Raw genomic sequence first — 23221 nt, 5'->3', positions numbered from 1 at the left:
ATGTTATAGGAAGGGTCTCAGGTTTGGTATTAGAAGCATAGAGATATCACATCTCATGCTATAGGAAGGGTCTCAGGATTGGAATGGGAAGGACTTGGATGTCACATCTCATGCTATAGGGAGGGTCTCAAGTTTGATATTAGAAGCATTGAGATAACAAATCTCATGATATTGGAAGGGTCTCAGGATTGGAATGGGAAGGAGTTGGATATCACATCTCATGATAAAGGAAGGGTCTAAGGTTTGGAAGGGGAAGGATTTGGATATCACATCTCATGTTATAGGACGGGTCTCAGGTTTGGTATTAGAAGCATTGAGATATCAAGTCTCATGGTATAAGAAGGGTCTCAGAATTGGAATGGGAAGGAGTTGGATATCACACCTCAAGCTATAGGATGGGTCTCAGGATTGGAATGGGAAGGAGTTTGATATCACATCTCATGCCATAGTATGGGTCTCAGGTTTGGTAGAAGCATTGGGATATCACATCTCATGCTATCGGAAGGGTATCAGTATTGGATTTGGAAGAAGTTGGATATCCCATCTCATGCTATAGGAAGGGTCTCAGGATTGGAATGGGAAGGAGTTTGATATCACATCTCATGCCATAGTATGGGTCTCAGGTTTGGTAGAAGCATTGGGATATCACATCTCATGCTATCGGAAGGGTATCAGTATTGGATTTGCAAGAAGTTGGATATCCCATCTCATGCTATAGGAAGGGTCTCAGGTTGGAATGGGAAGGAGTTGGATATCACATTTCATGTTATAGGAAGGGTCGCAGGATTGGAATGGGAAGGACTTGGATATCATATCTCATGCTATAGGACGGGTCTCAGGTTTGTTATTAGAATCATTGAGATATCATATTGCATGCTGTAGGAAGGGTCTAAGGATTGGAATGGGAAGGACCTGGATATCACATCTCATGCTATAGATAGGCTCTTAGGTTTGGAAAGGGAAGGAGTTGGATATCACATTTCATGTTAGAGGAAGGATCTCAGGTTTGGTATTAGAAGCATTGAGATATCACATCCCATGCTATAGGAAGGGTCTCAGGATTGGAATGGGAAGTAGTTGGATATCACATCTCATGCTACAGGAAGGGTCTCAGGTTTGGTATAAGCATTGAGATATCACATCTCATGCTATAGGACGGGTCTCAGGATTGGAATGGAAGGAGTTGGATATCACATCTCATGTTATAGGAAGGATCTCAGGTTTGGTATTAGAAGCATTGAGACATCACATCTCATGCTAAAGGAAGGGTCTCAGGTTTGGTAGAAGCATTGAGATATCACGTCTCTGCTATCGGAAGGGTCTCAGGATTGGATTGGGAAGGAGTTGGATACCCCTTCTCATGCTATAGGAAGGGTCTCAGGATTTGAATGGCAAGGAGTTGGATATCACATCTCATGCTATAGGAAGGGTCTCAGGTTTGGTATAAGCATTGAGATATCACATCTAATGCTATAGGACGGGTCTCAGGATTGGAATGGAAGGAGTTGGATATCACATCTCATGTTATAGGAAGGATCTCAGGTTTGGTATTAGAAGCATTGAGACATCACATCTCATGCCATACGAAGGGTCTCAGGTTTGGTATAAGCATTGAGATATCACATCTCTGCTATCGGAAGGGTCTCAGGATTGGAATGGGAAGGAGTTGGATATTCCCATCTCATGTTATAAGAAGGGTCTCAGGTTTGGTATTAGAAGCATTGAGATATCACATCTCATGCTATAGGAAGGGTCTCAGGATTGGAATGGGAAGGACTTGGATATCACATCTCATGCTATAGGGAGGGTCTCAAGTTTGATATTAGAAGCTTTGAGATATCACATCTCATGATATCGGAAGGGTCTCAGGATTGGAATGGGAAGGAGTTGGATATCACATCTCATGATAAAGGAAGGGTCTAAGGTTTGGAAGGGGAAGGATTTGGATATCACATCTCATGTTATATTACGGGTCTCAGGTTTGGTATTAGAAGCATTGAGATATCAAGTCTCAGAGTATAGGAAGGGTCTTAGAATTGGAATGGGAAGGAGTTGGATATCACATCTCAAGCTATTGGAAGGGTCTCAGGATTGGAATGGGAAGGACTTGGATATCACATCTCATGCTATAGGAAGGCTCTTAGGTTTGGAAAGGGAAGGAGTTGGATATCACATTTCATGTTAGAGGAAGGATCTCAGGTTTGGTATTAGAAGCATTGAGATATCACATCCCATGCTATAGGAAGGGTCTCAGGATTGGAATGGGAAGTAGTTGGATATCACATCTCATGCTACAGGAAGGGTCTCAGGTTTGGTATAAGCATTGAGATATCACATCTCATGCTATAGGACGGGTCTCAGGATTGGAATGGAAGGAGTTGGATATCACATCTCATGTTATAGGAAGGATCTCAGGTTTGGTATTAGAAGCATTGAGACATCACATCTCATGCTAAAGGAAGGGTCTCAGGTTTGGTAGAAGCATTGAGATATCACGTCTCTGCTATCGGAAGGGTCTCAGGATTGGATTGGGAAGGAGTTGGATACCCCTTCTCATGCTATTGGAAGGGTCTCAGGATTGGAATGGGAAGGACTTGGATATCACATCTCATGCTATAGGAAGGCTCTCAGGTTTGGAAGGGGAAAGAGTTGGATATCACATTTCATGTTAGAGGTAGGATCTCAGGTTTGGTATTAGACGCATTGAGATATCACATCTCATGCTATCGGAAGGATCTCAGGTTTGGTATTAGAAGCATTGAGATATCACATCTCATGCTATCAGAAGGGTCTCAGGATTGGAATGGGAAGGAGTTGGATATCACATCTCATGCTAAAGGGAGGGTCTCAGGTTTGGAAGGGGAAGGATTTGGATATCACATCTCATGTTATCGGAAGGATCTCATGTTTGGTATTAGAAGTATTGAGATATCATATCTCATGCTATAGGAAGGGTCTCAGGATTGGAATGGGAAGGAGTTGGATATCACATCTCATGCTATAGGAAGTGTCTCAGGATTGGAATGGGAAGGACTTGGATATCACATCTCATGCTATAGGTAGGGTCTCAAGTTTGATATTAGAAGCATTGAGATATCACATCTCATGCTATAGGAAGGGTCTGAGGATTGGAATGGGAAGGAGTTGGATATCACATCTCATGCTATGGGAAGGGTCTCAGGTTTGGTATAAGCAGTGAGATATCACATCTCATGCTATAGGAAGTGTCTCAGGATTGGAATGGGAAGGAGTTGGATATCACATCTCATGTTATAGGAAGGATCTCAGGTTTGGTATAAGCATTGAGATGTCACATCTCTGCTATCAGAAGGGTCTCAGGATTGGAATGGGAAGGAGTTGGATATTCCCATCTCATGTTATAGGAAGGGTCTCAGGTTTGGTATTAGAAGCATTGAGATATCACATCTCATGCTATAGGAAGGGTCTCAGGATTGGAATGGGAAGGACTTGGATATCACATCTCATGCTATAGGGAGGGTCTCAAGTTTGATATTAGAAGCTTTGAGATATCACATCTCATGATATCGGAAGGGTCTCAGGATTGGAATGGGAAGGAGTTGGATATCACATCTCATGATAAAGGAAGGGTCTAAGGTTTGGAAGGGGAAGGATTTGGATATCACATCTCATGTTATATTACGGGTCTCACGTTTGGTATTAGAAGCATTGAGATATCAAGTCTCATAGTATAGGAAGGGTCTCAGAATTGGAATGGGAAGGAGTTGGATATCACATCTCAAGCTATAGGAATGGTCTCAGGATTGGAATGGGAAGGACTTGGATATCACATCTCATGCTATAGGGAGGGTCTCAAGTTTGATATTAGAAGCTTTGAGATATCACATCTCATGATATCGGAAGGGTCTCAGGATTGGAATGGGAAGGAGTTGGATTTCACATCTCATGATAAAGGAAGGGTCTAAGGTTTGGAAGGGGAAAGAGTTGGATATCACATTTCATGTTAGAGGTAGGATCTCAGGTTTGGTATTAGAGGCATTGAGATATCACATCTCATGCTATCAGAAGGGTCTCAGGAATGGAATGGGAAGGAGTTGGATATCACATCTCATGCTAAAGGGAGGGTCTCAGGTTTGGAAGGGGAAGGATTTGGATATCACATCTCATGTTATAGGAAGGATCTCAGGTTTGGTATTAGAAGCATTGAGATATCACATCTCATGCTATCGGAAGGATCTCAGGTTTGGTATTAGAAGCATTGAGATATCACATCTCATGCTATCAGAAGAGTTTCAGGATTGGAATAGGAAGGAGTTGGATATCACATCTCATGCTAAAGGGAGGGTCTCAGGTTTGGAAGGGGAAGGATTTGGATATCACATCTCATGTTATCGGAAGGATCTCACGTTTGGTATTAGAAGTATTGAGATATCATATCTCATGCTATAGGAAGGGTCTCAGGATTGGAATGGGAAGGAGTTGGATATCACATCTCATGCTATAGGGAGGGTCTCAGGATTGGAATGGGAAGGACTTAGATATCACATATCATGCTATAGGGAGGGTCTCAGTTTTGATATTAGAAGCATTGAGATATCACATCTCATGCTATCGGAAGTGTCTCAGGATTGGAATGGGAAGGTGCTGGATATCACATCTCATGCTATAGATAGGCTCTTAGGTTTGGAAAGGGAAGGAGTTGGATATCACATTTCATGTTAGAGGAAGGATCTCAGGTTTGGTATTAGAAGCATTGAGATATCACATCTCATGCTATAGGAAGGGTCTCAGGATTGGAATGGGAAGCAGTTGGATATCACATCTCATGCTATAGGAAGGGTCTCAGGTTTGGTATAAGCATTGAGATATCACATCTCATGCTATAGGACGGGTCACAGGATTGGTTGGAATGGAAGGAGTTGGATATCACATCTCATGTTATAGGAAGGATCTCAGGTTTGGTATTAGAAGCATTGAGACATCACATCTCATGCTATAGGAAGGGTCTCAGGGTTGGAATGGGAAGGAGTTGGATATCACATCTCATCCAATAGGAAGGGTCTCAGGTTTGGAATGGGAAGGAATTGGATATCACATCTCATGTTATAGGAAGGATCTCAGGTTTGGTATTAGAAGCATTGAGATATCACATCTCATGCTATAGGAAGGGTCTCAGGATTGGAATGTGAAGGATTGGATATCACATCTCATGCTAAAGGAAGGGTCTCAGGTTTGGTAGAAGCATTGAGATATCAAGTCTCTGCTATCGGAAGGGTCTCAGGATTGGATTGGGAAGGAGTTGGATATCACATCTCATGCCATAGGAAGGGTCTCAGGTTTGGTATAAGCATTGAGATATCACATCTCTGCTATCGGAAGGGTCTCAGGATTGGATTGGGAAGGAGTTGGATATCCCTTCTCATGCTATAGGAAGTGTCTCAGGTTGGAATGGGAAGGAGTTGGATATCACATCTCATGTTATAGGAAGGGTCTCAGGATTGGAATGGGAAGGATTTGGATATCACATCTCTTGCCATAGGAAGGGTCTCAGGATTGGAATGGGTAGGAGTTGGATATTACTTTCTTGCTATAGGAAGGGTCTCATGTTTGGAATGGGAAGGAGTTGGATATCACATATGCTATAGTTAGTGTCTCAGGTTTGGAACGGGAAGGAGTTGGATATCACATCGCATGTTATAGGAAGGGTCTCAGGTTTGGTATAAGCATTGAGATATCACATCTCTGCTATCGGAAGCGGCTCAGGATTGGAATGGGAAGGAGTTGGATATCCCATCTCATGTTATAGGAAGAGTCTCTGGTTTGGTATTAGAATCATTGAGATATCACATCGCATGCTGTAGGAAGGGTCTAAGGATTGGAATGGGATGGACTTGGATATCACATCCCATGCTATAGGTAGGCTCTCAGGTTTGGTATAAGCATTGAGATATCACATCTCATGCTATAGGAAGGGTCTCAGGATTGGAATGGGAAGGAATTGGATATCACATCTCATGCTATAGGAAGGGTCTCAGATTTGGTATAAGCATTGAGATATCACATCTCATGCTAAAGGAAGGGTCTCAGGATTGGAATGGGAAGGAGTTGTATATGACATCTCAGGCCATAGGAAGGTTCTCAGGTTTGGTATAAGCATTGATATATCACATCTCTGCTATCAGAAGGGTCTCAGGATTGGAATGGGAAGGAGTTGGATATCCCATCTCATGTTATAGGAAGGGTCTCAGGTTTGGTATTAGAAGCATAGAGATATCACATCTCATGCTATAGGAAGGGTCTCAGGATTTGAATGGCAAGGAGTTGGATATCACATCTCATGCCATAGGAAGGGTCTCAGGTTTGGTATAAGCATTGAGATATCACATCTCTGCTATCGGAAGGGTCTCAGGATTGGATTAGGAAGGAGTTGGATATCCCTTCTCATGCTATAGGAAGTGTCTCAGGTTGGAATGGCAAGGAGTTGGATATCACATCTCATGTTATAGGAAGGGTCTCAGGATTGGAATGGGAAGGATTTGGATATCACATCTCTTGCTATAGGAAGGGTCTCAGGATTGGAATGGGTAGGAGTTGGATATTACTTTCTTGCTATAGGAAGGGTCTCATGTTTGGAATGGGAAGGAGTTGGATATCACATATGCTATAGTTAGTGTCTCAGGTTTGGAACGGGAAGGAGTTGGATATCACATCTCATGTTATAGGAAGGGTCTCAGGTTTGGTATAAGCATTGAGATATCACATCTCTGCTATCGGAAGCGGCTCAGGATTGGAATGGGAAGGAGTTGGATATCCCATCTCATGTTATAGGAAGAGTCTCTGGTTTGGTATTAGAATCATTGAGATATCACATCGCATGCTGTAGGAAGGGTCTAAGGATTGGAATGGGATGGACTTGGATATCACATCTCATGCTATAGGTAGGCTCTCAGGTTTGGTATAAGCATTGAGATATCACATCTCATGCTATAGGAAGGGTCTCAGGATTGGAATGGGAAGGAATTGGATATCACATCTCATGCTATAGGAAGGGTCTCAGATTTGTTATAAGCATTGAGATATCACATCTCATGCTAAAGGAAGGGTCTCAGGATTGGAATGGGAAGGAGTTGTATATGACATCTCAGGCCATAGGAAGGTTCTCAGGTTTGGTATAAGCATTGAGATATCACATCTCTGCTATCGGAAGGGTCTCAGGATTGGAATGGGAAGGAGTTGGATATCCCATCTCATGTTATAGGAAGGGTCTCAGGTTTGGTATTAGAAGCATAGAGATATCACATCTCATGCTATAGGAAGGGTCTCAGGATTGGAATGGGAAGGACTTGGATGTCACATCTCATGCTATAGGGAGGGTCTCAAGTTTGATATTAGAAGCATTGAGATAACAAATCTCATGATATCGGAAGGGTCTCAGGATTGGAATGGGAAGGAGTTGGATATCACATCTCATGATAAAGGAAGGGTCTAAGGTTTGGAAGGGGAAGGATTTGGATATCACATCTCATGTTATAGGACGGGTCTCAGGTTTGGTATTAGAAGCATTGAGATATCAAGTCTCATGGTATAAGAAGGGTCTCAGAATTGGAATGGGAAGGAGTTGGATATCACACCTCAAGCTATAGGAAGGGTCTCAGGATTGGAATGGGAAGGAGTTTGATATCACATCTCATGCCATAGTATGGGTCTCAGGTTTGGTAGAAGCATTGGGATATCACATCTCATGCTATCGGAAGGGTATCAGTATTGGATTTGGAAGAAGTTGGATATTCCATTTCATGCTATAGGAAGGGTCTCAGGTTGGAATGGGAAGGAGTTGGATATCACATATCATGTTATAGGAAGGGTCTCAGGATTGGAATGGGAAGGACTTGGATATCATATCTCATGCTATAGGACGGGACTCAGGTTTGTTATTAGAATCATTGAGATATCATATTGCATGCTGTAGGAAGGGTCTAAGGATTGGAATGGGAAGGACTTGGATATCACATCTCATGCTATAGATAGGCTCTTAGGTTTGGAAAGGGAAGGAGTTGGATATCACATTTCATGTTAGAGGAAGGATCTCAGGTTTGGTATTAGAAGCATTGAGATATCACATCTCATGCTAAAGGAAGGGTCTCAGGATTGGAATGGGAAGTAGTTGGATATCACATCTCATGCTATAGGAAGGGTCTCAGGTTTGGTATAAGCATTGAGATATCACATCTCATGCTATAGGACGGGTCTCAGGATTGGAATGGAAGGAGTTGGATATCACATCTCATGTTATAGGAAGGATCTCAGGTTTGGTATTAGAAGCATTGAGACATCACATCTCATGCTATAGGAAGGGTCTCAGGGTTGGAATGGGAAGGAGTTGGATATCACATCTCATCCAATAGGAAGGGTCTCAGGTTTGGAATGGGAAGGAATTGGATATCACATCTCATTTTATAGGAAGGATCTCAGGTTTGGTATTAGAAGCATTGAGATATCACATCTCATGCTATAGGAAGAGTCTCAGGATTGGAATGTGAAGGATTTGGATATCACATCTCATGCTAAAGGAAGGGTCTCAGGTTTGGTAGAAGCATTGAGATATCACGTCTCTGCTATCGGAAGGGTCTCAGGATTGGATTGGGAAGGAGTTGGATATCCCTTCTCATGCTATAGGAAGGGTCTCAGGATTTGAATGGCAAGGAGTTGGATATCACATCTCATGCCATAGGAAGGGTCTCAGGTTTGGTATAAGCATTGAGATATCACATCTCTGCTATCGGAAGGGTCTCAGGATTGGAATAGGAAGGAGTTGGATATTCCCTTCTCATGTTATAGGAAGGGTCTCAGGTTTGGTATTAGAAGCATTGAGATATCACATCTCATGCTATAGGAAGGGTCTCAGGATTGGAATGGGAAGGACTTGGATATCACATCTCATGCTATAGGGAGGGTCTCAAGTTTCATATTAGAAGCTTTGAGATATCACATCTCATGATATCGGAAGGGTCTCAGGATTGGAATGGGAAGGAGTTGGATATCACATCTCATGATAAAGGAAGGGTCTGAGGTTTGGAAGGGGAAGGATTTGGATATCACATCTCATGTTATATTACGGGTCTCAGTTTTGGTATTAGAAGCATTGAGATATCAAGTCTCAGAGTATAGGAAGGGTCTCAGAATTGGAATGGGAAGGAGTTGGATATCACATCTCAAGCTATAGGAAGGGTCTCAGGATTGGAATGGGAAGGACTTGGATATCACATCTCATGCTATAGGAAGGCTCTCAGGTTTGGAAGGGGAAAGAGTTGGATATCACATTTCATGTTAGAGGTAGGATCTCAGGTTTGGTATTAGAGGCATTGAGATATCACATCTCATGCTATCAGAAGGGTCTCAGGAATGGAATGGGAAGGAGTTGGATATCACATCTCATGCTAAAGGGAGGGTCTCAGGTTTGGAAGGGGAAGGATTTGGATATCACATCTCATGTTATAGGAAGGATCTCAGGTTTGGTATTAGAAGCATTGAGATATCACATCTCATGCTATCGGAAGGATCTCAGGTTTGGTATTAAAAGTATTGAGATATCATATCTCATGCTATATGAAGGGTCTCAGGATTGGAATGGGAAAGAGTTGGATATCACATCTCATGCTATAGGGAGTGTCTCAGGATTGGAATGGGAAGGACTTAGATATCACATATCATGCTATAGGGAGGGTCTCAGTTTTGATATTAGAAGCATTGAGATATCACATCTCATTCTATCGGAAGTGTCTCAGGATTGGAATGGGAAGGAGCTGGATATGACATCTCATGCTAAAGGAAGGGTCTCAGGTTTGGAACGGGAAGGATTTGGATATCACATCTCATGTTATAGGAGGGGTCTCAGGTTTGGTATAAGCATTGAGATATCACATCTCTGCTATCGGAAGTGTCTCAGGATTGGAATGGGAAGGAGTTGGATATCCAATCTCATGTTATAGGACGGGTCTCAGGTTTGTTATTAGAATCATTGAGATATCATATTGCATGCTGTAGGAAGGGTCTAAGGGTTGGAATGGGAAGGACTTGGATATCACATCTCATGCTATAGATAGGCTCTTAGGTTTGGAAAGAGAAGGAGTTGGATATCACATTTCATGTTAGAGGAAGGATCTCAGGTTTGGTATTAGAAGCATTGAGATATCACATCTCATGCTATAGGAAGGGTCTCAGGATTGGAATGGGAAGTAGTTGGATATCACATCTCATGCTATAGGAAGGGTCTCAGGTTTGGTATAAGCATTGAGATATCACATCTCATGCTATAGGACGGGTCTCAGGATTGGAATGGAAGGAGTTGGATATCACATCTCATGTTATAGGAAGGATCTCAGGTTTGATATTAGAAGCATTGAGACATCACATCTCATGCTATAGGAAGGGTCTCAGGGTTGGAATGGGAAGGAGTTGGATATCACATCTCATCCAATAGGAAGGGTCTCAGGTTTGGAATGGGAAGGAATTGGATATCACATCTCATGTTATAGGAAGGATCTCAGGTTTGGTATTAGAAGCATTGAGATATCACATCTCATGCTATAGGAAGGGTCTCAGGATTGGAATGTGAAGGATTTGGATATCACATCTCATGCTAAAGGAAGGGTCTCAGGTTTGGTAGAAGCATTGAGATATCACGTCTCTGCTATCGGAAGGGTCTCAGGATTGGATTGGGAAGGAGTTGGATATCCCTTCTCATGCTATAGGAAGGGTCTCAGGATTTGAATGGCAAGGAGTTGGATATCACATCTCATGCCATAGGAACGGTCTCAGGTTTGGTATAAGCACTGAGATATCACATCTCTGCTATCGGAAGGGTCTCAGGATTGGATTGGGAAGGAGTTGGATATCCCTTCTCATGCTATAGGAAGTGTCTCAGGTTGGAATGGGAAGGAGTTGGATATCACATCTCATGTTATAGGAAGGGTCTCAGGATTGGAATGGGAAGGATTTGGATATCACATCTCATGCTATAGATAGGCTCTTAGGTTTGGAAAGGGAAGGAGTTGGATATCACATTTCATGTTAGAGGAAGGATCTCAGGTTTGGTATTAGAAGCATTGAGATATCACATCTCATGCTATAGGAAGGGTCTCAGGATTGGAATGGGAAGTAATTGGATATCACATCTCATGCTATAGGAAGGGTCTCAGGTTTGGTATAAGCATTGAGATATCACATCTCATGCTATAGGACGGGTCTCAGGATTGGAATGGAAGGAGTTGGATATCACATCTCATGTTATAGGAAGGATCTCAGGTTTGGTATTAGAAGCATTGAGACATCACATCTCATGCTATAGGAAGGGTCTCAGGGTTGGAATGGGAAGGAGTTGGATATCACATCTCATCCAATAGGAAGGGTCTCAGGTTTGGAATGGGAAGGAATTGGATATCACATCTCATGTTATAGGAAGGATCTCAGGTTTGGTATTAGAAGCATTGAGATATCACATCTCATGCTATAGGAAGGGTCTCAGGATTGGAATGTGAAGGATTTGGATATCACATCTCATGCTAAAGGAAGGGTCTCAGGTTTGGTAGAAGCATTGAGATATCACATCTCATGCCATAGGAAAGGTCTCAGGTTTGGTATAAGCATTGAGATATCACATCTCTGCTATCGGAAGGGTCTCAGGATTGGATTGGGAAGGAGTTGGATATCCCTTCTCATGCTATAGGAAGTGTCTCAGGTTGGAATGGGAAGGAGTTGGATATCACATCTCATGTTATAGGAAGGGTCTCAGGATTGGAATGGGAAGGATTTGGATATCACATCTCTTGCTATAGGAAGGGTCTCAGGATTGGAATGGGTAGGAGGTGGATATTACTTTCTTGCTATAGGAAGGGTCTCATGTTTGGAATGGGAAGGAGTTGGATATCACATATGCTATAGTTAGTGTCTCAGGTTTGGAACGGAAGGAGTTGGATATCACATCTCATGTTATAGGAAGGGTCTCAGGTTTGGTATAAGCATTGAGATATCACATCTCTGCTATCGGAAGCGGCTCAGGATTGGAATGGGAAGGAGTTGGATATCCCATCTCATGTTATAGTAAGAGTCTCTGGTTTGTTATTAGAATCATTGAGATATCACATCGCATGCTGTAGGAAGGGTCTAAGGATTGGAATGGGATGGACTTGGATATCACATCTCATGCTATAGGTAGGCTCTCAGGTTTGGTATAAGCATTGAGATATCACATCTCATGCTATAGGAAGGGTCTCAGGATTGGAATGGAAAGGATTTGGATATCACATCTCATGCTATAGGAAGGGTCTCAGATTTGGTATAAGCATTGAGATATCACATCTCATGCTAAAGGAAGGGTCTCAGGATTGGAATGGGAAGGAGTTGTATATGACATCTCAGGCCATAGGAAGGGTCTCAGGTTTGGTATAAGCATTGAGATATCACATCTCTGCTATCGGAAGGGTCTCAGGATTGGAATGGGAAGGAGTTGGATATCCCATCTCATGTTATAGGAAGGGTCTCAGGTTTGGTATTAGAAGCATAGAGATATCACATCTCATGCTATAGGAAGGGTCTCAGGATTGGAATGGGAAGGACTTGGATGTCACATCTCATGCTATAGGTAGGGTCTCAAGTTTGATATTAGAAGCATTGAGATAACAAATCTCATGATATCGGAAGGGTCTCAGGATTGGAATGGGAAGGAGTTGGATACCACATCTCATGATAAAGGAAGGGTCTAAGGTTTGGAAGGGGAAGGATTTGGATATCACATCTCATGTTATAGGACGGGTCTCAGGTTTGGTATTAGAAGCATTGAGATATCACGTCTCATGGTATAAGAAGGGTCTCAGAATTGGAATGGGAAGGAGTTGGATATCACACCTCAAGCTATAGGAAGGGTCTCAGGATTGGAATGGGAAGGAGTTTGATATCACATCTCATGCCATAGTATGGGTCTCAGGTTTGGTAGAAGCATTGGGATATCACATCTCATGCTATCGGAAGGGTATCAGTATTGGATTTGGAAGAAGTTGGATATCCCATCTCATGCTATAGGAAGGGTCTCAGGTTGGAATGGGAAGGAGTTGGATATCACATTTCATGTTATAGGAAGGGTCTCAGGATTGGAATGGGAAGGACTTGGATATCATATCTCATGCTATAGGACAGGTCTCAGGTTTGTTATTAGAATCATTGAGATATCATATTGCATGCTGTAGGAAGGGTCTAAGGATTGGAACGGGAAGGACTTGGATATCACATCTCATGCTATAGATAGGCTCTTAGGTTTGGAAAGGGAAGGAGTTGGATATCACATTTCATGTTAGAGGAAGGATCTCAGGTTTGGTATTAGAAGCATTGAGATATCACATCTCATGCTATAGGAAGGGTCTCAGGATTGGAATGGGAAGCAGTTGGTTATCACATCTCATGCTATAGGAAGGGTCTCAGGTTTGGTATAAGCATTGAGATATCACATCTCATGCTATAGGACGGGTCTCAGGATTGGAATGGAAGGAGTTGGATATCACATCTCATGTTATAGGAAGGATCTCAGGTTTGGTATTAGAAGCATTGCGACATCACATCTCATGCTATAGGAAGGGTCTCAGGGTTGGAATGGGAAGGAGTTGGATATCACATCTCATCCAATAGGAAGGGTCTCAGGTTTGGAATGGGAAGGAATTGGATATCACATCTCATGTTATAGGAAGGATCTCAGGTTTGGTATTAGAAGCATTGAGATATCACATCTCATGCTATAGGAAGGGTCTCAGGATTGGAATGTGAAGGATTTGGATATCACATCTCATGCTAAAGGAAGGGTCTCAGGTTTGGTAGAAGCATTGAGATATCACGTCTCTGCTATCGGAAGGGTCTCAGGATTGGATTGGGGAGGAGTTGGATATCCCTTCTCATGCTATAGGAAGGGTCTCAGGATTTGAATGGCAAGGAGTTGGATATCACATCTCATGCCATAGGAAGGGTCTCAGGTTTGGTATAAGCATTGAGATATCACATCTCTGCTATCGGAAGGGTCTCAGGATTGGAATGGGAAGGAGTTGGATATTCCCATCTCATGTTATAGGAAGGGTCTCAGGTTTGGTATTAGAAGCATTGAGATATCACATCTCATGCTATAGGAAGGGTCTCAGGATTGGAATGGGAAGGACTTGGATATCACATCTCATGCTATAGGGAGGGTCTCAAGTTTGATATTGGAAGCTTTGAGATATCACATCTCATGATATCGGAAGGGTCTCAGGATTGGAATGGGAAGGAGTTGGATATCACATCTCATGATAAAGGAAGAGTCTAAGGTTTGGAAGGGGAAGGATTTGGATATCACATCTCATGTTATATTACGGGTCTCAGGTTTGGTATTAGAAGCATTGAGATATCAAGTCTCAGAGTATAGGAAGGGTCTCAGAATTGGAATGGGAAGGAGTTGGATATCACATCTCAAGCTATAGGAAGGGTCTCAGGATTGGAATGGGAAGGACTTGGATATCACATCTCATGCTATAGGAAGGCTCTCAGGTTTGGAAGGGGAAAGAGTTGGATATCACATTTCATGTTAGAGGTAGGATCTCAGGTTTGGTATTAGAAGCATTGAGATATCACATCGCATGCTGTAGGAAGGGTCTAAGGATTGGAATGGGATGGACTTGGATATCACATCTCATGCTATAGGTAGGCTCTCAGGTTTGGTATAAGCATTGAGATATCACATCTCATGCTATAGGAAGGGTCTCAGGATTGGAATGGGAAGGATTTGGATATCACATCTCATGCTATAGGAAGGGTCTCAGATTTGGTATAAGCATTGAGATATCACATCTCATGCTAAAGGAAGGGTCTCAGGATTGTAATGGGAAGGAGTTGTATATGACATCTCAGGCCATAGGAAGGGTCTCAGGTTTGGTATAAGCATTGAGCTATCACATCTCTGCTATCGGAAGGGTCTCAGGATTGGAATGGGAAGGAGTTGGATATCCCATCTCATGCTATAGGGAGGGTCTCAAGTTTGATATTAGAAGCATAGAGATATCACATCTCATGCTATAGGAAGGGTCTCAGGATTGGAATGGGAAGGACTTGGATGTCACATCTCATGCTATAGGGAGGGTCTCAAGTTTGATATTAGAAGCATTGAGATAACAAATCTCATGATATCGGAAGGGTCTCAGGATTGGAATGGGAAGGAGTTGGATACCACATCTCATGATAAAGGAAGGGTCTAAGGTTTGGAAGGGGAAGGATTTGGATATCACATCTCATGTTATAGGACGGGTCTCAGGTTTGGTATTAGAAGCATTGAGATATCAAGTCTCATGGTATAAGAAGGGTCTCAGGATTGGAATGGGAAGGAGTTTGATATCACATCTCATGCCATAGTATGGGTCTCAGGTTTGGTAGAAGCATTGGGACATCACATCTCATGCTATCGGAAGGGTATCAGTATTGGATTTGGAAGAAGTTGGATATCCCATCTCATGCTATAGGAAGGGTCTCAGGTTGGAATGGGATGGAGTTGGATATCACATTTCATGTTATAGGAAGGGTCTCAGGATTGGAATGGGAAGGACTTGGATATCATATCTCATGCCATAGGACGGGTCTCAGGTTTGTTATTAGAATCATTGAGATATCATATTGCATGCTGTAGGAAGGGTCTAAGGATTGGAATGGGAAGGACTTGGATATCACATCTCATGCTATAGATAGGCTCTTAGGTTTGGAAAGGGAAGGAGTTGGATATCACATTTCATGTTAGAGGAAGGATCTCAGGTTTGGTATTAGAAGCATTGAGATATCACATCTCATGCTATAGGAAGGGTCTCAGGATTGGAATGGGAAGTAGTTGGATATCACATCTCATGCTATAGGAAGGGTCTCAGGTTTGGTATAAGCATTGCGATATCACATCTCATGCTATAGGACGGGTCTCAGGATTGGAATGGAAGGAGTTGGATATCACATCTCATGTTATAGGAAGGATCTCAGGTTTGGTATTAGAAGCATTGAGACATCACATCTCATGCTATAGGAAGGGTCTCAGGGTTGGAATGGGAAGGAGTTGGATATCGCATCTCATCCAATAGGAAGGGTCTCAGGTTTGGAATGGGAAGGAATTGGATATCACATCTCATGTTATAGGAAGGATCTCAGGTTTGGTATTAGAAGCATTGAGATATCACATCTCATGCTATAGGAAGGGTCTCAGGATTGGAATGTGAAGGATTTGGATATCACATCTCATGCTAAAGGAAGGGTCTCAGGTTTGGTAGAAGCATTGAGATATCAGATCTCTGCTATCGGAAGGGTCTCAGGATTGGATTGGGAAGGAGTTGGATATCCCTTCTCATGCTATAGGAAGGGTCTCAGGATTTGAATGGGAAGGAGTTGGATATCACATCTCATGTTATAGGAAGGGTCTCAGGATTGGAATGGGAAGGATTTGGATATTACTTTCTTGCTATAGGAAGGGTCTCATGTTTGGAATGGGAAGGAGTTGGATATCACATATGCTATAGTTAGTGTCTCAGGTTTGGAACGGGAAGGAGTTGGATATCACATCTCATGTTATAGGAAGGGTCTCATGTTTGGTATAAGCATTGAGATATCACATCTCTGCTATCGGAAGCGGCTCAGGATTGGAATGGGAAGGAGTTGGATATCCCATCTCATGTTATATTAAGAGTCTCTGGTTTGGTATTAGAATCATTGAGATATCACATCGCATGCTGTAGGAAGGGTCTAAGGATTGGAATGGGATGGACTTGGATATCACATCTCATGCTATAGGTAGGCTCTCAGGTTTGGTATAAGCATTGAGATATCACATCTCATGCTATAGGAAGGGTCTCAGGATTGGAATGGGAAGGATTTGGATATCACATCTCATGCTATAGGAAGGGTCTCAGATTTGGTATAAGCATTGAGATATCACATCTCATGCTAAAGGAAGGGTCTCAGGATTGGAATGGGAAGGAGTTGTATATGACATCTCAGGCCATAGGAAGGGTCTCAGGTTTGGTATAAGCATTGAGATATCACATCTCTGCTATCGGAAGGGTCTCAGGATTGGAATGGGAAGGAGTTGGATATCCCATCTCATGTTATAGGAAGGGTCTCAGGTTTGGTATTAGAAGCATAGAGATATCACATCTCATGCTATAGGAAGGGTCTCAGGATTGGAATGGGAAGGACTTGGATGTCACATCTCATGCTATAGGGAGGGTCTCAAGTTTGATATTAGAAGCATTGAGATAACAAATCTCATGATATCGGAAGGGTCTCAGGATTGGAATGGGAAGGAGTTGGATACCACATCTCATGATAAAGGAAGGGTCTAAGGTTTGGAAGGGGAAGGATTTGGATATCACATCTCATGCCATAGTATGGGTCTCAGGTTTGGTAGAAGCATTGGGATATCACATCTCATGCTATAGGAAGGGTCTCAGGATTGGAATGGGAAGGACTTGGATGTCACATCTCATGTTATAGGACGGGTCTCAGGTTTGGTATTAGAAGCATTGAGATATCAAGTCTCATGGTATAAGAAGGGTCTCAGAATTGGAATGGGAAGGAGTTGGATATCACACCTCAAGCTATAGGAAGGGTCTCAGGATTGGAATGGGAAGGAGTTTGATATCACATCTCATGCCATAGTATGGGTCTCAGGTTTGGTAGAAGCATTGGGATATCACATCTCATGCTATCGGAAGGGTATCTGTATTGGATTTGGAAGAAGTTGGATATCCCATCTCATGCTATAGGAAGGGTCTCAGGTTGGAATGGGAAGGAGTTGGATATCACATTTCATGTTATAGGAAGGGTCTCAGGATTGGAATGGGAAGGACTTGGATATCATATCTCATGCTATAGGACAGGTCTCAGGTTTGTTATTAGAATCATTGAGATATCATATTGCATGCTGTAGGAAGGGTCTAAGGATTGGAACGGGAAGGACTTGGATATCACATCTCATGCTATAGATAGGCTCTTAGGTTTGGAAAGGGAAGGAGTTGGATATCACATTTCATGTTAGAGGAAGGATCTCAGGTTTGGTATTAGAAGCATTGAGATATCACATCTCATGCTATAGGAAGGGTCTCAGGATTGGAATGGGAAGTAGTTGGATATCACATCTCATGCTATAGGAAGGGTCTCAGGTTTGGTATAAGCATTGAGATATCACATCTCATGCTATAGGACGGGTCTCAGGATTGGAATGGAAGGAGTTGGATATCACATCTCATGTTATAGGAAGGATCTCAGGTTTGGTATTAGAAGCATTGAGACATCACATCTCATGCTATAGGAGGGGTCTCAGGGTTGGAATAGGAAGGAGTTGGATATCACATCTCATCCAATAGGAAGGGTCTCAGGTTTGGAATGGGAAGGAATTGGATATCACATCTCATGTTATAGGAAGGATCTCAGGTTTGGTATTAGAAGCATTGAGATATCACATCTCATGCTATAGGAAGGGTCTCAGGATTGGAATGTGAAGGATTTGGATATCACATCTCATGCTAAAGGAAGGGTCTCAGGTTTGGTAGAAGCATTGAGATATCACGTCTCTGCTATCGGAAGGGTCTCAGGATTGGATTGGGAAGGAGTTGGATATCCCTTCTCATGCTATAGGAAGGGTCTCAGGATTTGAATGGCAAGGAGTTGGATATCACATCTCATGCCATAGGAAGGGTCTCAGGTTTGGTATAAGCATTGAGATATCACATCTCTGCTATCGGAAGGGTCTCAGGATTGGAATGGCAAGGAGTTGGATATTCCCATCTCATGTTATAGGAAGGGTCTCAGGTTTGGTATTAGAAGCATTGAGATATCACATCTCATGCTATAGGAAGGGTCTCAGGATTGGAATGGGAAGGACTTGGATATCACATCTCATGCTATAGGGAGGGTCTCAAGTTTGATATTAGAAGCTTTGAGATATCACATCTCATGATATCGGAAGGGTCTCAGGATTGGAATGGGAAGGAGTTGGATATCACATCTCATGATAAAGGAAGGGTCTAAGGTTTGGAAGGGGAAGGATTTGGATATCACATCTCATGTTATATTACGGGTCTCAGGTTTGGTATTAGAAGCATTGAGATATCAAGTCTCAGAGTATAGGAAGGGTCTCAGAATTGGAATGGGAAGGAGTTGGATATCACATCTCAAGCTATAGGAAGGCTCTCAGGTTTGGAAGGGGAAAGAGTTGGATATCACATTTCATGTTAGAGGTAGGATCTCAGGTTTGGTATTAGAGGCATTGAGATATCACATCTCATGCTATCAGAAGGGTCTCAGGAATGGAATGGGAAGGAGTTGGATATCACATCTCATGCTAAAGGGAGGGTCTCAGGTTTGGAAGGGGAAGGATTTGGATATCACATCTCATGTTATAGGAAGGATCTCAGGTTTGGTATTAGAAGCATTGAGATATCACATCTCATGCTATCGGAAGGATCTCAGGTTTGGTATTAGAAGCATTGAGATATCACATCTCATGCTATCAGAAGGGTCTCAGGATTGGAATGGGAAGGAGTTGGATATCACATCTCATGCTAAAGGGAGGGTCTCAGGTTTGGAAGGGGAAGGATTTGGATATCACATCTCATGTTATCGGAAGGATCTCACGTTTGGTATTAGAAGTATTGAGATATCATATCTCATGCTATAGGAAGGGTCTCAGGATTGGAATGGGAAGGACTTAGATATCACATATCATGCTATAGGGAGGGTCTCAGGATTGGAATGGGAAGGACTTAGATATCACATATCATGCTATAGGGAGGGTCTCAGTTTTGATATTAGAAGCATTGAGATATCACATCTCATGCTATCGGAAGTGTCTCAGGATTGGAATGGGAAGGAGCTGGATATCACATCTCATGCTAAAGGAAGGGTCTCAGGTTTGGAAGGGGAAGGATTTGGATATCACATCTCATGTTATAGGAAGGATCTCAGGTTTGGTATTAGAAGCATTGAGATATCACATCTCATGCTATCGGAAGGATCTCAGGTTTGGTATTAGAAGCATTGAGATATCACATCTCATGCTATCAGAAGGGTCTCAGAATTTGGAATGGGAAGGAGTTGGATATCACATCTCAAGCTATAGGAAGGGTCTCAGGATTGGAATGGGAAGGATTTGGATATCACATCTCATGCTATAGGAAGGCTCTCAGGTTTGGAAGGGGAAAGAGTTGGATATCACATTTCATGTTAGAGGTAGGATCTCAGGTTTGGTATTAGAGGCATTGAGATATCACATCTCATGCTATCAGAAGGGTCTCAGGAATGGAATGGGAAGGAGTTGGATATCACATCTCATGCTAAAGGAAGGGTCTCAGGTTTGGAACGGGAAGGATTTGGATATCACATCTCATGTTATAGGAAGGGTCTCAGGTTTGGTATAAGCATTGAGATATCATATCTATGCTATCGGAAGTGTCTCAGGATTGGAATGGGAAGGAGTTGGATATCCCATCTCATGTTATAGGACGGGTCTCAGGGTTGTTATTAGAATCATTGAGATATCATATTGCATGCTGTAGGAAGGGTCTAAGGGTTGGAATGGGAAGGACTTGGATATCACATCTCATGCTATAGATAGGCTCTTAGGTTTGGAAAGGGAAGGAGTTGGATATCACATTTCATGTTAGAGGAAGGATCTCAGGTTTGGTATTAGAAGCATTGAGATATCACATCTCATGCTATAGGAAGGGTCTCAGGATTGGAATGGGAAGTAGTTGGATATCACATCTCATGCTATAGGAAGGGTCTCAGGTTTGGTATAAGCATTGAGATATCACATCTCATGCTATAGGACGGGTCTCAGGATTGGAATGGAAGGAGTTGGATATCACATCTCATGTTATAGGAAGGATCTCAGGTTTGGTATTAGAAGCATTGAGACATCACATCTCATGCTATAGGAAGGGTCTCAGGGTTGGAATGGGAAGGAGTTGGATATCACATCTCATCCAATAGGAAGGGTCTCAGGTTTGGAATGGGAAGGAATTGGATATCACATCTCATGTTATAGGAAGGATCTCAGGTTTGGTATTAGAAGCATTGAGATATCACATCTCATGCTATAGGAAGGGTCTCAGGATTGGAATGTGAAGGATTTGGATATCACATCTCATGCTAAAGGAAGGGTCTCAGGTTTGGTAGAAGCATTGAGATATCACGTCTCTGCTATCGGAAGGGTCTCAGGATTGGATTGGGAAGGAGTTGGATATCCCTTCTCATGCTATAGGAAGGGTCTCAGGATTTGAATGGCAAGGAGTTGGATATCACATCTCATGCCATAGGAAGGGTCTCAGGTTTGGTATAAGCATTGAGATATCACATCTCTGCTATCGGAAGGGTCTCAGGATTGGATTGGGAAGGAGTTGGATATCCCTTCTCATGCTATAGGAAGTGTCTCAGGTTGGAATGGGAAGGAGTTGGATATCACATCTCATGTTATAGGAAGGGTCTCAGGATTGGAATGGGAAGGATTTGGATATCACATCTATTGCTATAGGAAGGGTCTCAGGATTGGAATGGGTAGGAGTTGGATATTACTTTCTTGCTATAGGAAGGGTCTCATGTTTGGAATGAGAAGGAGTTGGATATCACATATGCTATAGTTAGTGTCTCAGGTTTGGAACGGGAAGGAGTTGGATATCACATCTCATGTTATAGGAAGGGTCTCAGGTTTGGTATAAGCATTGAGATATCACATCTCTGCTATCGGAAGCGGCTCAGGATTGGAATGGGAAGGAGTTGGATATCCCATCTCATGTTATAGTAAGAGTCTCTGGTTTGGTATTAGAATCATTGAGATATCACATCGCATGCTGTAGGAAGGGTCTAAGGATTGGAATGGGATGGACTTGGATATCACATCTCATGCTATAGGTAGGCTCTCAGGTTTGGTATAAGCATTGAGATATCACATCTCATGCTATAGGAAGGGTCTCAGGATTGGAATGGGAAGGATTTGGATATCACATCTCATGCTATAGGAAGGGTCTCAGATTTGGTATAAGCATTGAGATATCACATCTCATGCTAAAGGAAGGGTCTCAGGATTGGAATGGGAAGGAGTTGTATATTGTTAAGACGGATTTCTGAACTCTGTCCTGGTGGCGCAGAAGTTCAGAAGGCCAACCTAATTACTTGGAACAGGGTAACCTCTGGACAAGCCAGACCAATCAAGGTAGCGATCGCGGCGGTCAAGACTAGGTCTCAAGAGGGGTGAGGGTGACTGAAAGCCCGCAGTGAGCACACAAAGCAAGAGCGCTGACAAACTACTCCAAACAGTTGTTATATCAAAAATAGATACACATTTATTTTAAGGCCTTTAAAACAATGACCGTAGCGAGAAAATCACAATATCACAATACTAAACCAACACATACCATATTAACACAATATATATACAAATACACAGTCGCAAGCGTTTAAAGCACGAAATATGTAGTCCACCTGAAAGGAAAGGAAAACAGGCAGTGCGATAACGCTTTAGACTCAGTTCGCCTTCAGAGGCACCTAACTAGATGGAAGTCCGAGCCCTGCGAAGAGTGGAGCCTTGTGCTCAAAGTACCTGCCACGCCGGTGCCAACGGGCAAAAGGGGAAGCTCTTCGTAGGAAGTCAGGCAGTTCGGGTTAGTGCACAGCAGAAGGAGAGCAGGTTCCGCAACTCAAGCGCAGCCTCCACAGGGGGCAGAAGCAGAGCGCGAGTACGGCCAAAAGGGTGCTGTTTTTACACAGCAGGGAAAAGCAATGGGATACTGCAGGAGGGCGACCAGATCCTAGCTAAACTACTCACCGGTCCCCGAAGCAAGCAGACCCAGGCTTCTCCACGTTAGTTTCAGCAGCTGGCAGGTTCAGAAGAGCAGGGAACGCCTCGTAGTCGTGTAGAGCAAAAAAACGTCCCAATCGACGAAACCAGCACAGTTTGTTTCTGCAGCAGGACAACGGAGCGGCCGTGTGTATTCAAGCCAAATGTACACTCTTCCCTTCAGACTTGGGAACGCCAAGCATACGAAGCGTGGGAGAGTGACCAGGACTCGAAATACAACACAACCTGGCTGCAGTTACAGAGCAGGACTCCCTTGTAAGCTGGTCAGTCAACTGGATGGCCCAGAGACACTTCCGAAGGCTTACTTGGCAGGAGATGATGAAGTCGCCGGGAATAGCTGTTCCTGCT

This window comes from Ambystoma mexicanum, chromosome 12 (assembly GCF_040938575.1).
Source record: "Ambystoma mexicanum isolate Mex_15411 chromosome 12, UKY_AmexF1_1, whole genome shotgun sequence".
NCBI classification, from domain to species: domain Eukaryota; kingdom Metazoa; phylum Chordata; class Amphibia; order Caudata; family Ambystomatidae; genus Ambystoma; species Ambystoma mexicanum.
The sequence above is the reverse complement of the archived record's forward strand: the minus strand, read 5'-3'. Positions refer to the sequence as shown.